Below are 14,425 nucleotides of genomic sequence, written 5' to 3'. Positions count from 1 at the left end.
TTCTGAGTCTTGCAGTTACATAGGGATTCAGTTGTCTGAAAAAACGCGTTTATTTCGGGCTGAAAAACACGTTTTCAAAAGTGTGCTGTTACTGCCCCATAACTTACATGGGGGTGACCAAACTTGCAGAAACATGTTTATTTCTGCTGAAAAACACGTTTTGACACTTTCTGCACACTGGGGTTAAGAGCTGAGTGTGTGGGCTCTTTTGAGCCTTGCAGTTACATAGGGATTCAGTTGTCTGAAAAAACGCGTTTATTTCGGGCTGAAAAACACGTTTTCAAAAGTGTGCTGTTACTGCCCCATAACTTACATGGGGGTGACCAAACTTGCAGAAACATGTTTATTTCTGCTGAAAAACACGTTTTGACACTTTCTGCACACTGGGGTTAAGAGCTGAGTGTGTGGGCTCTTTTGAGCCTTGCAGTTACATAGGGATTCAGTTGTCTGAAAAAACGCGTTTATTTCGGGCTGAAAAACACGTTTTCAAAAGTGTGCTGTTACTGCCCCATAACTTACATGGGGGTGACCAAACTTGCAGAAACATGTTTATTTCTGCTGAAAAACACGTTTTGACACTTTCTGCACACTGGGTTTAAGAGCTGAGTGTGTGGGCTCTTCTGAGCCTTGCAGTTACATAGGGATTCAGTTGTCTGAAAAAACGCGTTTATTTCGGGCTGAAAAACACGTTTTCAAAAGTGTGCTGTTACTGCCCCATAACTTACATGGGGGTGACCAAACTTGCAGAAACATGTTTATTTCTGCTGAAAAACATGTTTTGACACTTTCTGCACACTGGGGTTAAGAGCTGAGTGTGTGGGCTCTTCTGAGCCTAGCAGTTACATAGGGATTCAGTTGTCTGAAAAAACGCGTTTATTTCGGGCTGAAAAACACGTTTTCAAAAGTGTACTGTTACTGCCACATAACTTACATGGGGGTGACCAAACTTGCAGAAACATGTTTATTTCTGCTGAAAAACACGTTTTGACACTTTCTGCACTCTGGGGTTAAGAGCTGAGTGTGTGGGCTCTTCTGAGTCTTGCAGTTACATAGGGATTCAGTTGTCTGAAAAAACGCGTTTATTTCGGGCTGAAAAACACGTTTTCAAAAGTGTGCTGTTACTGCCCCATAACTTACATGGGGTAGACCAAACTTGCAGAAACATGTTTATTTCTGCTGAAAAACACGTTTTGACACTTTCTGCACACTGGGGTTAAGAGCTGAGTGTGTGGGCTCTTCTGAGCCTTGCAGTTACATAGGGATTCAGTTGTCTGAAAAAACGCGTTTATTTCAGGCTGAAAAACACGTTTTCAAAAGTGTGCTGTTACTGCCCCATAACTTACATGGGGGTGACCAAACTTGCAGAAACATGTTTATTCCTCCTGAAAAACACGTTTTGACACTTTCTGCACACTGGGGTTAAGAGCTGAGTGTGTGGGCTCTTCTGAGTCTTGCAGTTACATAGGGATTCAGTTGTCTGAAAAAACGCGTTTATTTCGGGCTGAAAAACACGTTTTCAAATGTGTGCTGTTACTGCCCCATAACTTACATGGGGTGACCAAACTTGCAGAAACATGTTTATTTCTGCTGAAAAACACGTTTTGACACTTTCTGCACACTGGGGTTAAGAGCTGAGTGTGTGGGCTCTTTTGAGCCTTGCAGTTACATAGGGATTCAGTTGTCTGAAAAAACGCGTTTATTTCGGGCTGAAAAACACGTTTTCAAAAGTGTGCTGTTACTGCCCCATAACTTACATGGGGGTGACCAAACTTGCAGAAACATGTTTATTTCTGCTGAAAATCACATTTTGACACTTTCTGCACACTGGGGTTAAGAGCTGAGTGTGTGGGCTCTTTTGAGCCTTGCAGTTACCTAGGGATTCAGTTGTCTGAAAAAACGCGTTTATTTCGGGCTGAAAAACAAGTTTTCAAAAGTGTGCTGTTACTGCCCCATAACTTACATGGGGGTGACCAAACTTGCAGAAACATGTTTATTTCTGCTGAAAATCACATTTTGACACTTTCTGCACACTGGGGTTAAGAGCTGAGTGTGTGGGCTCTTCTGAGTCTTGCAGTTACATAGGGATTCAGTTGTCTGAAAAAACGCGTTTATTTCGGGCTGAAAAACACGTTTTCAAAAGTGTGCTGTTACTGTCCCATAACTTACATGGGGGTGACCAAACTTGCAGAAACATGTTTATTTCTGCTGAAAAAACATGTTTTGACACTTTCTGCACACTGGGGTTAAGAGCTGAGTGTGTGGGCTCTTCTGAGCCTTGCAGTTACATAGGGATTCAGTTGTCTGAAAAAATGCGTTTATTTCGGGCTGAAAAACACGTTTTCAAAAGTGTACTGTTACTGCCACATAACTTACATGGGGGTGACCAAACTTGCAGAAACATGTTTATTTCTGCTGAAAAACACGTTTTGACACTTTCTGCACACTGGGGTTAAGAGCTGAGTGTGTGGGCTCTTCTGAGCCTTGCAGTTACATAGGGATTCAGTTGTCTGAAAAAACGCGTTTATTTCGGGCTGAAAAACACGTTTTCAAAAGTGTGCTGTTACTGCCCCATAACTTACATGGGGGTGACCAAACTTGCAGAAACATGTTTATTTCTGCTGAAAATCACATTTTGACACTTTCTGCACACTGGGGTTAAGAGCTGAGTGTGTGGGCTCTTTTGAGCCTTGCAGTTACCTAGGGATTCAGTTGTCTGAAAAAACGCGTTTATTTCGGGCTGAAAAACAAGTTTTCAAAAGTGTGCTGTTACTGCCCCATAACTTACATGGGGGTGACCAAACTTGCAGAAACATGTTTATTTCTGCTGAAAATCACATTTTGACACTTTCTGCACACTGGGGTTAAGAGCTGAGTGTGTGGGCTCTTCTGAGTCTTGCAGTTACATAGGGATTCAGTTGTCTGAAAAAACGCGTTTATTTCGGGCTGAAAAACACGTTTTCAAAAGTGTGCTGTTACTGCCCCATAACTTACATGGGGGTGACCAAACTTGCAGAAACATGTTTATTTCTGCTGAAAAAACATGTTTTGACACTTTCTGCACACTGGGGTTAAGAGCTGAGTGTGTGGGCTCTTCTGAGCCTTGCAGTTACATAGGGATTCAGTTGTCTGAAAAAATGCGTTTATTTCGGACTGAAAAACACGTTTTCAAAAGTGTACTGTTACTGCCACATAACTTACATGGGGGTGACCAAACTTGCAGAAACATGTTTATTTCTGCTGAAAAACACGTTTTGACACTTTCTGCACACTGGGGTTAAGAGCTGAGTGTGTGGGCTCTTCTGAGTCTTGCAGTTACATAGGGATTCAGTTGTCTGAAAAAACGCGTTTATTTCGGGCTGAAAAACACGTTTTCAAAAGTGTGCTGTTACTGCCCCATAACTTACATGGGGGTGACCAAACTTGCAGAAACATGTTTATTTCTGCTGAAAAACACGTTTTGACACTTTCTGCACTCTGGGGTTAAGAGCTGAGTGTGTGGGCTCTTCTGAGTCTTGCAGTTACATAGGGATTCAGTTGTCTGAAAAAACGCGTTTATTTCGGGCTGAAAAACACGTTTTCAAAAGTGTGCTGTTACTGCCCCATAACTTACATGGGGGTGACCAAACTTGCAGAAACATGTTTATTTCTGCTGAAAAACACGTTTTGACACTTTCTGCACACTTGGTTAAGAGCTGAGTGTGTGGGCTCTTTTGAGCCTTGCAGTTACATAGGGATTCAGTTGTCTGAAAAAACGCGTTTATTTCGGGCTGAAAAACACGTTTTCAAAAGTGTGCTGTTACTGCCCCATAACTTACATGGGGTAGACCAAACTTGCAGAAACATGTTTATTTCTGCTGAAAAACACGTTTTGACACTTTCTGCACACTGGGGTTAAGAGCTGAGTGTGTGGGCTCTTCTGAGCCTTGCAGTTACTTAGGGATTCAGTTGTCTGAAAAAACGCGTTTATTTCGGGCTGAAAAACAAGTTTTCAAAAGTGTGCTGTTACTGCCCCATAACTTACATGGGGGTGACCAAACTTGCAGAAACATGTTTATTTCTGCTGAAAATCACATTTTGACACTTTCTGCACACTGGGGTTAAGAGCTGAGTGTGTGGGCTCTTCTGAGTCTTGCAGTTACATAGGGATTCAGTTGTCTGAAAAAACGCGTTTATTTCAGGCTGAAAAACACGTTTTCAAAAGTGTGCTGTTACTGCCCCATAACTTACATGGGGGTGACCAAACTTGCAGAAACATGTTTATTTCTGCTGAAAATCACGTTTTGACACTTTCTGCACACTGGGGTTAAGAGCTGAGTGTGTGGGCTCTTCTGAGTCTTGCAGTTACATAGGGATTCAGTTGTCTGAAAAAACGCGTTTATTTCGGGCTGAAAAACACGTTTTCAAAAGTGTGCTGTTACTGCCCCATAACTTACATGGGGGTGACCAAACTTGCAGAAACATGTTTATTTCTGCTGAAAAACACGTTTTGACACTTTCTGCACACTGGGGTTAAGAGCTGAGTGTGTGGGCTCTTTTGAGCCTTGCAGTTACATAGGGATTCAGTTGTCTGAAAAAACGCGTTTATTTCGGGCTGAAAAACACGTTTTCAAAAGTGTGCTGTTACTGCCCCATAACTTACATGGGGGTGACCAAACTTGCAGAAACATGTTTATTTCTGCTGAAAAACACGTTTTGACACTTTCTGCACACTGGGGTTAAGAGCTGAGTGTGTGGGCTCTTTTGAGCCTTGCAGTTACATAGGGATTCAGTTGTCTGAAAAAACGCGTTTATTTCGGGCTGAAAAACACGTTTTCAAAAGTGTGCTGTTACTGCCCCATAACTTACATGGGGGTGACCAAACTTGCAGAAACATGTTTATTTCTGCTGAAAAACACGTTTTGACACTTTCTGCACACTGGGTTTAAGAGCTGAGTGTGTGGGCTCTTCTGAGCCTTGCAGTTACATAGGGATTCAGTTGTCTGAAAAAACGCGTTTATTTCGGGCTGAAAAACACGTTTTCAAAAGTGTACTGTTACTGCCACATAACTTACATGGGGGTGACCAAACTTGCAGAAACATGTTTATTTCTGCTGAAAAACACGTTTTGACACTTTCTGCACACTGGGGTTAAGAGCTGAGTGTGTGGGCTCTTCTGAGCCTTGCAGTTACATAGGGATTCAGTTGTCTGAAAAAACGCGTTTATTTCGGGCTGAAAAACACGTTTTCAAAAGTGTGCTGTTACTGCCCCATAACTTACATGGGGGTGACCAAACTTGCAGAAACATGTTTATTTCTGCTGAAAATCACATTTTGACACTTTCTGCACACTGGGGTTAAGAGCTGAGTGTGTGGGCTCTTTTGAGCCTTGCAGTTACCTAGGGATTCAGTTGTCTGAAAAAACGCGTTTATTTCGGGCTGAAAAACAAGTTTTCAAAAGTGTGCTGTTACTGCCCCATAACTTACATGGGGGTGACCAAACTTGCAGAAACATGTTTATTTCTGCTGAAAATCACATTTTGATACTTTCTGCACACTGGGGTTAAGAGCTGAGTGTGTGGGCTCTTCTGAGTCTTGCAGTTACATAGGGATTCAGTTGTCTGAAAAAACGCGTTTATTTCGGGCTGAAAAACACGTTTTCAAAAGTGTGCTGTTACTGCCCCATAACTTACATGGGGGTGACCAAACTTGCAGAAACATGTTTATTTCTGCTGAAAAAACATGTTTTGACACTTTCTGCACACTGGGGTTAAGAGCTGAGTGTGTGGGCTCTTCTGAGCCTTGCAGTTACATAGGGATTCAGTTGTCTGAAAAAATGCGTTTATTTCGGGCTGAAAAACACGTTTTCAAAAGTGTTCTGTTACTGCCACATAACTTACATGGGGGTGACCAAACTTGCAGAAACATGTTTATTTCTGCTGAAAAACACGTTTTGACACTTTCTGCACACTGGGGTTAAGAGCTGAGTGTGTGGGCTCTTCTGAGTCTTGCAGTTACATAGGGATTCAGTTGTCTGAAAAAACGCGTTTATTTCGGGCTGAAAAACACGTTTTCAAAAGTGTGCTGTTACTGCCCCATAACTTACATGGGGGTGACCAAACTTGCAGAAACATGTTTATTTCTGCTGAAAAACACGTTTTGACACTTTCTGCACTCTGGGGTTAAGAGCTGAGTGTGTGGGCTCTTCTGAGTCTTGCAGTTACATAGGGATTCAGTTGTCTGAAAAAACGCGTTTATTTCGGGCTGAAAAACACGTTTTCAAAAGTGTGCTGTTACTGCCCCATAACTTACATGGGGGTGACCAAACTTGCAGAAACATGTTTATTTCTGCTGAAAAACACGTTTTGACACTTTCTGCACACTTGGTTAAGAGCTGAGTGTGTGGGCTCTTTTGAGCCTTGCAGTTACATAGGGATTCAGTTGTCTGAAAAAACGCGTTTATTTCGGGCTGAAAAACACGTTTTCAAAAGTGTGCTGTTACTGCCCCATAACTTACATGGGGTAGACCAAACTTGCAGAAACATGTTTATTTCTGCTGAAAAACACGTTTTGACACTTTCTGCACACTGGGGTTAAGAGCTGAGTGTGTGGGCTCTTCTGAGCCTTGCAGTTACTTAGGGATTCAGTTGTCTGAAAAAACGCGTTTATTTCGGGCTGAAAAACAAGTTTTCAAAAGTGTGCTGTTACTGCCCCATAACTTACATGGGGGTGACCAAACTTGCAGAAACATGTTTATTTCTGCTGAAAATCACATTTTGACACTTTCTGCACACTGGGGTTAAGAGCTGAGTGTGTGGGCTCTTCTGAGTCTTGCAGTTACATAGGGATTCAGTTGTCTGAAAAAACGCGTTTATTTCAGGCTGAAAAACACGTTTTCAAAAGTGTGCTGTTACTGCCCCATAACTTACATGGGGGTGACCAAACTTGCAGAAACATGTTTATTTCTGCTGAAAATCACGTTTTGACACTTTCTGCACACTGGGGTTAAGAGCTGAGTGTGTGGGCTCTTCTGAGTCTTGCAGTTACATAGGGATTCAGTTGTCTGAAAAAACGCGTTTATTTCTGGCTGAAAAACACGTTTTCAAAAGTGTGCTGTTACTGCCCCATAACTTACATGGGGGTGACCAAACTTGCAGAAACATGTTTATTTCTGCTGAAAAACACGTTTTGACACTTTCTGCACACTGGGGTTAAGAGCTGAGTGTGTGGGCTCTTTTGAGCCTTGCAGTTACATAGGGATTCAGTTGTCTGAAAAAACGCGTTTATTTCGGGCTGAAAAACACGTTTTCAAAAGTGTGCTGTTACTGCCCCATAACTTACATGGGGGTGACCAAACTTGCAGAAACATGTTTATTTCTGCTGAAAAACACGTTTTGACACTTTCTGCACACTGGGGTTAAGAGCTGAGTGTGTGGGCTCTTTTGAGCCTTGCAGTTACATAGGGATTCAGTTGTCTGAAAAAACGCGTTTATTTCGGGCTGAAAAACACGTTTTCAAAAGTGTGCTGTTACTGCCCCATAACTTACATGGGGGTGACCAAACTTGCAGAAACATGTTTATTTCTGCTGAAAAACACGTTTTGACACTTTCTGCACACTGGGTTTAAGAGCTGAGTGTGTGGGCTCTTCTGAGCCTTGCAGTTACATAGGGATTCAGTTGTCTGAAAAAACGCGTTTATTTCGGGCTGAAAAACACGTTTTCAAAAGTGTGCTGTTACTGCCCCATAACTTACATGGGGGTGACCAAACTTGCAGAAACATGTTTATTTCTGCTGAAAAACATGTTTTGACACTTTCTGCACACTGGGGTTAAGAGCTGAGTGTGTGGGCTCTTCTGAGCCTAGCAGTTACATAGGGATTCAGTTGTCTGAAAAAACGCGTTTATTTCGGGCTGAAAAACACGTTTTCAAAAGTGTACTGTTACTGCCACATAACTTACATGGGGGTGACCAAACTTGCAGAAACATGTTTATTTCTGCTGAAAATCACATTTTGACACTTTCTGCACACTGGGGTTAAGAGCTGAGTGTGTGGGCTCTTTTGAGCCTTGCAGTTACCTAGGGATTCAGTTGTCTGAAAAAACGCGTTTATTTCGGGCTGAAAAACAAGTTTTCAAAAGTGTGCTGTTACTGCCCCATAACTTACATGGGGGTGACCAAACTTGCAGAAACATGTTTATTTCTGCTGAAAATCACATTTTGACACTTTCTGCACACTGGGGTTAAGAGCTGAGTGTGTGGGCTCTTCTGAGTCTTGCAGTTACATAGGGATTCAGTTGTCTGAAAAAACGCGTTTATTTCGGGCTGAAAAACACGTTTTCAAAAGTGTGCTGTTACTGTCCCATAACTTACATGGGGGTGACCAAACTTGCAGAAACATGTTTATTTCTGCTGAAAAAACATGTTTTGACACTTTCTGCACACTGGGGTTAAGAGCTGAGTGTGTGGGCTCTTCTGAGCCTTGCAGTTACATAGGGATTCAGTTGTCTGAAAAAATGCGTTTATTTCGGGCTGAAAAACACGTTTTCAAAAGTGTACTGTTACTGCCACATAACTTACATGGGGGTGACCAAACTTGCAGAAACATGTTTATTTCTGCTGAAAAACACGTTTTGACACTTTCTGCACACTGGGGTTAAGAGCTGAGTGTGTGGGCTCTTCTGAGCCTTGCAGTTACATAGGGATTCAGTTGTCTGAAAAAACGCGTTTATTTCGGGCTGAAAAACACGTTTTCAAAAGTGTGCTGTTACTGCCCCATAACTTACATGGGGGTGACCAAACTTGCAGAAACATGTTTATTTCTGCTGAAAATCACATTTTGACACTTTCTGCACACTGGGGTTAAGAGCTGAGTGTGTGGGCTCTTTTGAGCCTTGCAGTTACCTAGGGATTCAGTTGTCTGAAAAAACGCGTTTATTTCGGGCTGAAAAACAAGTTTTCAAAAGTGTGCTGTTACTGCCCCATAACTTACATGGGGGTGACCAAACTTGCAGAAACATGTTTATTTCTGCTGAAAATCACATTTTGACACTTTCTGCACACTGGGGTTAAGAGCTGAGTGTGTGGGCTCTTCTGAGTCTTGCAGTTACATAGGGATTCAGTTGTCTGAAAAAACGCGTTTATTTCGGGCTGAAAAACACGTTTTCAAAAGTGTGCTGTTACTGCCCCATAACTTACATGGGGGTGACCAAACTTGCAGAAACATGTTTATTTCTGCTGAAAAAACATGTTTTGACACTTTCTGCACACTGGGGTTAAGAGCTGAGTGTGTGGGCTCTTCTGAGCCTTGCAGTTACATAGGGATTCAGTTGTCTGAAAAAATGCGTTTATTTCGGGCTGAAAAACACGTTTTCAAAAGTGTACTGTTACTGCCACATAACTTACATGGGGGTGACCAAACTTGCAGAAACATGTTTATTTCTGCTGAAAAACACGTTTTGACACTTTCTGCACACTGGGGTTAAGAGCTGAGTGTGTGGGCTCTTCTGAGTCTTGCAGTTACATAGGGATTCAGTTGTCTGAAAAAACGCGTTTATTTCGGGCTGAAAAACACGTTTTCAAAAGTGTGCTGTTACTGCCCCATAACTTACATGGGGGTGACCAAACTTGCAGAAACATGTTTATTTCTGCTGAAAAACACGTTTTGACACTTTCTGCACTCTGGGGTTAAGAGCTGAGTGTGTGGGCTCTTCTGAGTCTTGCAGTTACATAGGGATTCAGTTGTCTGAAAAAACGCGTTTATTTCGGGCTGAAAAACACGTTTTCAAAAGTGTGCTGTTACTGCCCCATAACTTACATGGGGGTGACCAAACTTGCAGAAACATGTTTATTTCTGCTGAAAAACACGTTTTGACACTTTCTGCACACTTGGTTAAGAGCTGAGTGTGTGGGCTCTTTTGAGCCTTGCAGTTACATAGGGATTCAGTTGTCTGAAAAAACGCGTTTATTTCGGGCTGAAAAACACGTTTTCAAAAGTGTGCTGTTACTGCCCCATAACTTACATGGGGTAGACCAAACTTGCAGAAACATGTTTATTTCTGCTGAAAAACACGTTTTGACACTTTCTGCACACTGGGGTTAAGAGCTGAGTGTGTGGGCTCTTCTGAGCCTTGCAGTTACTTAGGGATTCAGTTGTCTGAAAAAACGCGTTTATTTCGGGCTGAAAAACAAGTTTTCAAAAGTGTGCTGTTACTGCCCCATAACTTACATGGGGGTGACCAAACTTGCAGAAACATGTTTATTTCTGCTGAAAATCACATTTTGACACTTTCTGCACACTGGGGTTAAGAGCTGAGTGTGTGGGCTCTTCTGAGTCTTGCAGTTACATAGGGATTCAGTTGTCTGAAAAAACGCGTTTATTTCAGGCTGAAAAACACGTTTTCAAAAGTGTGCTGTTACTGCCCCATAACTTACATGGGGGTGACCAAACTTGCAGAAACATGTTTATTTCTGCTGAAAATCACGTTTTGACACTTTCTGCACACTGGGGTTAAGAGCTGAGTGTGTGGGCTCTTCTGAGTCTTGCAGTTACATAGGGATTCAGTTGTCTGAAAAAACGCGTTTATTTCGGGCTGAAAAACACGTTTTCAAAAGTGTGCTGTTACTGCCCCATAACTTACATGGGGGTGACCAAACTTGCAGAAACATGTTTATTTCTGCTGAAAAACACGTTTTGACACTTTCTGCACACTGGGGTTAAGAGCTGAGTGTGTGGGCTCTTTTGAGCCTTGCAGTTACATAGGGATTCAGTTGTCTGAAAAAACGCGTTTATTTCGGGCTGAAAAACACGTTTTCAAAAGTGTGCTGTTACTGCCCCATAACTTACATGGGGGTGACCAAACTTGCAGAAACATGTTTATTTCTGCTGAAAAACACGTTTTGACACTTTCTGCACACTGGGGTTAAGAGCTGAGTGTGTGGGCTCTTTTGAGCCTTGCAGTTACATAGGGATTCAGTTGTCTGAAAAAACGCGTTTATTTCGGGCTGAAAAACACGTTTTCAAAAGTGTGCTGTTACTGCCCCATAACTTACATGGGGGTGACCAAACTTGCAGAAACATGTTTATTTCTGCTGAAAAACACGTTTTGACACTTTCTGCACACTGGGTTTAAGAGCTGAGTGTGTGGGCTCTTCTGAGCCTTGCAGTTACATAGGGATTCAGTTGTCTGAAAAAACGCGTTTATTTCGGGCTGAAAAACACGTTTTCAAAAGTGTGCTGTTACTGCCCCATAACTTACATGGGGGTGACCAAACTTGCAGAAACATGTTTATTTCTGCTGAAAAACATGTTTTGACACTTTCTGCACACTGGGGTTAAGAGCTGAGTGTGTGGGCTCTTCTGAGCCTAGCAGTTACATAGGGATTCAGTTGTCTGAAAAAACGCGTTTATTTCGGGCTGAAAAACACGTTTTCAAAAGTGTACTGTTACTGCCACATAACTTACATGGGGGTGACCAAACTTGCAGAAACATGTTTATTTCTGCTGAAAATCACATTTTGACACTTTCTGCACACTGGGGTTAAGAGCTGAGTGTGTGGGCTCTTTTGAGCCTTGCAGTTACCTAGGGATTCAGTTGTCTGAAAAAACGCGTTTATTTCGGGCTGAAAAACAAGTTTTCAAAAGTGTGCTGTTACTGCCCCATAACTTACATGGGGGTGACCAAACTTGCAGAAACATGTTTATTTCTGCTGAAAATCACATTTTGACACTTTCTGCACACTGGGGTTAAGAGCTGAGTGTGTGGGCTCTTCTGAGTCTTGCAGTTACATAGGGATTCAGTTGTCTGAAAAAACGCGTTTATTTCGGGCTGAAAAACACGTTTTCAAAAGTGTGCTGTTACTGTCCCATAACTTACATGGGGGTGACCAAACTTGCAGAAACATGTTTATTTCTGCTGAAAAAACATGTTTTGACACTTTCTGCACACTGGGGTTAAGAGCTGAGTGTGTGGGCTCTTCTGAGCCTTGCAGTTACATAGGGATTCAGTTGTCTGAAAAAATGCGTTTATTTCGGGCTGAAAAACACGTTTTCAAAAGTGTACTGTTACTGCCACATAACTTACATGGGGGTGACCAAACTTGCAGAAACATGTTTATTTCTGCTGAAAAACACGTTTTGACACTTTCTGCACACTGGGTTTAAGAGCTGAGTGTGTGGGCTCTTCTGAGCCTTGCAGTTACATAGGGATTCAGTTGTCTGAAAAAACGCGTTTATTTCGGGCTGAAAAACACGTTTTCAAAAGTGTGCTGTTACTGCCCCATAACTTACATGGGGGTGACCAAACTTGCAGAAACATGTTTATTTCTGCTGAAAAACATGTTTTGACACTTTCTGCACACTGGGGTTAAGAGCTGAGTGTGTGGGCTCTTCTGAGCCTAGCAGTTACATAGGGATTCAGTTGTCTGAAAAAACGCGTTTATTTCGGGCTGAAAAACACGTTTTCAAAAGTGTACTGTTACTGCCACATAACTTACATGGGGGTGACCAAACTTGCAGAAACATGTTTATTTCTGCTGAAAATCACATTTTGACACTTTCTGCACACTGGGGTTAAGAGCTGAGTGTGTGGGCTCTTTTGAGCCTTGCAGTTACCTAGGGATTCAGTTGTCTGAAAAAACGCGTTTATTTCGGGCTGAAAAACAAGTTTTCAAAAGTGTGCTGTTACTGCCCCATAACTTACATGGGGGTGACCAAACTTGCAGAAACATGTTTATTTCTGCTGAAAATCACATTTTGACACTTTCTGCACACTGGGGTTAAGAGCTGAGTGTGTGGGCTCTTCTGAGTCTTGCAGTTACATAGGGATTCAGTTGTCTGAAAAAACGCGTTTATTTCGGGCTGAAAAACACGTTTTCAAAAGTGTGCTGTTACTGTCCCATAACTTACATGGGGGTGACCAAACTTGCAGAAACATGTTTATTTCTGCTGAAAAAACATGTTTTGACACTTTCTGCACACTGGGGTTAAGAGCTGAGTGTGTGGGCTCTTCTGAGCCTTGCAGTTACATAGGGATTCAGTTGTCTGAAAAAATGCGTTTATTTCGGGCTGAAAAACACGTTTTCAAAAGTGTACTGTTACTGCCACATAACTTACATGGGGGTGACCAAACTTGCAGAAACATGTTTATTTCTGCTGAAAAACACGTTTTGACACTTTCTGCACACTGGGGTTAAGAGCTGAGTGTGTGGGCTCTTCTGAGCCTTGCAGTTACATAGGGATTCAGTTGTCTGAAAAAACGCGTTTATTTCGGGCTGAAAAACACGTTTTCAAAAGTGTGCTGTTACTGCCCCATAACTTACATGGGGGTGACCAAACTTGCAGAAACATGTTTATTTCTGCTGAAAAACACGTTTTGACACTTTCTGCACTCTGGGGTTAAGAGCTGAGTGTGTGGGCTCTTCTGAGTCTTGCAGTTACATAGGGATTCAGTTGTCTGAAAAAACGCGTTTATTTCGGGCTGAAAAACACGTTTTCAAAAGTGTGCTGTTACTGCCCCATAACTTACATGGGGGTGACCAAACTTGCAGAAACATGTTTATTTCTGCTGAAAAACACGTTTTGACACTTTCTGCACACTTGGTTAAGAGCTGAGTGTGTGGGCTCTTTTGAGCCTTGCAGTTACATAGGGATTCAGTTGTCTGAAAAAACGCGTTTATTTCGGGCTGAAAAACACGTTTTCAAAAGTGTGCTGTTACTGCCCCATAACTTACATGGGGTAGACCAAACTTGCAGAAACATGTTTATTTCTGCTGAAAAACACGTTTTGACACTTTCTGCACACTGGGGTTAAGAGCTGAGTGTGTGGGCTCTTCTGAGCCTTGCAGTTACTTAGGGATTCAGTTGTCTGAAAAAACGCGTTTATTTCGGGCTGAAAAACAAGTTTTCAAAAGTGTGCTGTTACTGCCCCATAACTTACATGGGGGTGACCAAACTTGCAGAAACATGTTTATTTCTGCTGAAAATCACATTTTGACACTTTCTGCACACTGGGGTTAAGAGCTGAGTGTGTGGGCTCTTCTGAGTCTTGCAGTTACATAGGGATTCAGTTGTCTGAAAAAACGCGTTTATTTCAGGCTGAAAAACACGTTTTCAAAAGTGTGCTGTTACTGCCCCATAACTTACATGGGGGTGACCAAACTTGCAGAAACATGTTTATTTCTGCTGAAAATCACGTTTTGACACTTTCTGCACACTGGGGTTAAGAGCTGAGTGTGTGGGCTCTTCTGAGTCTTGCAGTTACATAGGGATTCAGTTGTCTGAAAAAACGCGTTTATTTCGGGCTGAAAAACACGTTTTCAAAAGTGTGCTGTTACTGCCCCATAACTTACATGGGGGTGACCAAACTTGCAGAAACATGTTTATTTCTGCTGAAAAACACGTTTTGACACTTTCTGCACACTGGGGTTAAGAGCTGAGTGTGTGGGCTCTTT

This window comes from Lepisosteus platostomus, chromosome 14 (assembly GCF_059453375.1).
Source record: "Lepisosteus platostomus isolate fLepPlt1 chromosome 14, fLepPlt1.hap1, whole genome shotgun sequence".
NCBI lineage: Eukaryota > Metazoa > Chordata > Actinopteri > Semionotiformes > Lepisosteidae > Lepisosteus > Lepisosteus platostomus.
Note: the sequence above shows the minus strand (reverse complement) of the source record.